The following is a 2,500-nucleotide window of genomic DNA, read 5'->3' on the forward strand; positions in this document are numbered from 1 at the left end:
GCTCCGCCTGGCACTGCCGGCGAGGGCGTGGACGTCGCGGCCAGCGACTGTCGAAGCTGAGTACGGCCGCAGGCGATCGCCTCGGTCTTAAACGAATGCGACGAGCACGCGCCGGGCGGCCCAGCAAGGGCCGAGCGCAGCTGTCGCAGCTATCTGGTTGATCCTGCCAGTAGTGATATGCTTGTCTCAAAGATTAAGCCATGCAGGTGCAAGTACGAGTTCTCGTAAAGCGAAACTGCGAATGGCTCATTAAATCAGTCTTGGTTTATTTGGTCTCGTAAGCGAAGTGGATAACTGTGGTAATTCTAGAGCTAATACATGCATTAAGCGCCGACTTCGGGAGGCGCGCTTTTATCAGATCAAAACCGACCGGGTTCGTCCTGTGACGTTTGATGACTCTGGATAACCACGCGGATCGTACGGTCTCTGCACCGACGACGTATCATTCAAGTGTCTGCCCTATCAACTGTCGAAGGTACGCTACGTGCCTACCTTTGTGATAACGGGTAACGGGGAATCAGGGTTCGATTCCGGAGAGGGAGCCTGAGAAACGGCTACCACATCCAAGGAAGGCAGCAGGCGCGCAAATTACCCATTCCCGACACGGGGAGGTAGTGACGAAAAATAACAATACAGGACTCTAACGAGGCCCTGTAATTGGAATGAGTACATCCTAAAACTCTTAACGAGTATCCATTGGAGGGCAAGTCTGGTGCCAGCAGCCGCGGTAATTCCAGCTCCAACAGTGTATGCTAAAGTTGTTGCGGTTGAAAAGCTCGTAGTTGGATTTTGGGCGAGCGCCGCCGGTCCGTCGCAAGGCGTGTCACTGGTTGCGTTCGCCTCACCTTCGGTTCTCCGTCGGTGCTCTTGACTGAGTGTCGGCGGTGGCCGATAAGTTTACTTTGAAAAAATTAGAGTGTTCAAAGCAGGCTGTTCGCCTGCATAGTGTTGCATGGAATAATGGAATAGGACCTCGGTTCTATTTTGTTGGTTTTCGGAGCACGAGGTAATGATTAAGAGGGACAGACGGGGGCGTCCGTACTCTGCCGTTAGAGGTGAAATTCTTGGATCGGCGGAAGACGAACTACTGCGAAAGCATTCGCCAAGAATGTTTTCTTTAATCAAGAGCGAAAGTCAGAGGTTCGAAGACGATCAGATACCGTCCTAGTTCTGACTATAAACGATGCCAACTAGCGATCGGGAGGCGTTACCATGACGACCTTTCCGGCAGCTTCCGGGAAACCAAAGTCTTTGGGTTCCGGGGGAAGTATGGTTGCAAAGCTGAAACTTAAAGGAATTGACGGAAGGGCACCACCAGGAGTGGAGCCTGCGGCTTAATTTGACTCAACACGGGGAAACTCACCCGGCCCGGACACAGGTAGGATTGACAGATTGAGAGCTCTTTCTTGATTCTGTGGGTGGTGGTGCATGGCCGTTCTTAGTTGGTGGAGCGATTTGTCTGGTTAATTCCGATAACGAACGAGACTCTGGCATGCTAAATAGTTACGCGACCTTCTCGGTCGGCGTCTAACTTCTTAGAGGGACTAGTGGCGTTTAGCCACACGAGATTGAGCAATAACAGGTCTGTGATGCCCTTAGATGTCCGGGGCCGCACGCGCGCTACACTGAGTGAAGCAGCGAGTGTCTAACCTAGGCCGAAAGGTCCGGGTAACCCGTTGAACCTCATTCGTGATTGGGATAGGGACTTGCAATTGTTTCCCTTGAACGAGGAATTCCCAGTAAGCGCAAGTCATCAACTTGCGTTGATTACGTCCCTGCCCTTTGTACACACCGCCCGTCGCTACTACCGATTGAATGGTTTAGTGAGATCCTTGGATCGGCCCCGTTGCGGCTGGCAACGGCCGCGTCGGCGTGTCGAGAAGACGATCAAACTTGATCATTTAGAGGAAGTAAAAGTCGTAACAAGGTTTCCGTAGGTGAACCTGCGGAAGGATCATTACCGAAGGTGGTGGTAGGCCCCGGCCGACCGCGCACTGAATTGTCTTTGGGTGCCGCCGAGAGGGCGGCCGTCAATCGGGGTTCCGCCCCGTGCGACACGCGTAACACGTTGGCATAGCAAGGCAGCCGAGTGCGATGGTGGCTTCTGGGCACCGCGCTCGATGTGCCGCCGGCCCAGCCCGGCGGTCGCTCGGCGCCGTTTGTTGGTGTTTTTGTGCAGTTGTTGTCGGTGGTGGTTTTGTGGTCGATCCCACAGTGTGACGTCCGCGCGCTTCGGCGCCGGGCGAAACGTCGAGGACGACTCTTAACGGTGGATCACTCGGCTCGCGAGTCGATGAAGGACGCAGCCAAGTGCGAGAAGTAATGTGAATTGCAGAACACATTGAACGTCGACCTTCTGAACGCGAATTGCGGTCTCGGGTCAATCCCGGGACCGCGTCTGCCTCAGGGTCGCGTTCGTCCTCACCCGAGGGCCGTCGCCTGGCCTCTGCGAAGACGGCCGGGCGTCGCCCCAAGTTGAAGCGGTCGCCGAGCTTTCTCG

The 2,500-nt window shown here is 54.8% G+C and overlaps 2 non-coding genes across 2 annotated transcripts; both read left to right on the top strand.

Moving 5' to 3' along the window:
- Positions 1–150: 150 nt before the first annotated feature.
- On the top strand, positions 151–1,960 carry LOC144419800 (small subunit ribosomal RNA). The gene has a single exon (XR_013474271.1). It is a non-coding gene; the product is annotated as a small subunit ribosomal RNA (ribosomal RNA).
- Positions 1,961–2,258: 298 nt separating this feature from the next.
- Positions 2,259–2,412, top strand: LOC144419804 (5.8S ribosomal RNA). The gene has a single exon (XR_013474272.1). It is a non-coding gene; the product is annotated as a 5.8S ribosomal RNA (ribosomal RNA).
- The last annotated feature ends 88 nt before the right edge of the window (positions 2,413–2,500 follow it).

This window comes from Styela clava, unplaced genomic scaffold (genome assembly GCF_964204865.1).
Source record: "Styela clava unplaced genomic scaffold, kaStyClav1.hap1.2 HAP1_SCAFFOLD_274, whole genome shotgun sequence".
NCBI lineage: Eukaryota > Metazoa > Chordata > Ascidiacea > Stolidobranchia > Styelidae > Styela > Styela clava.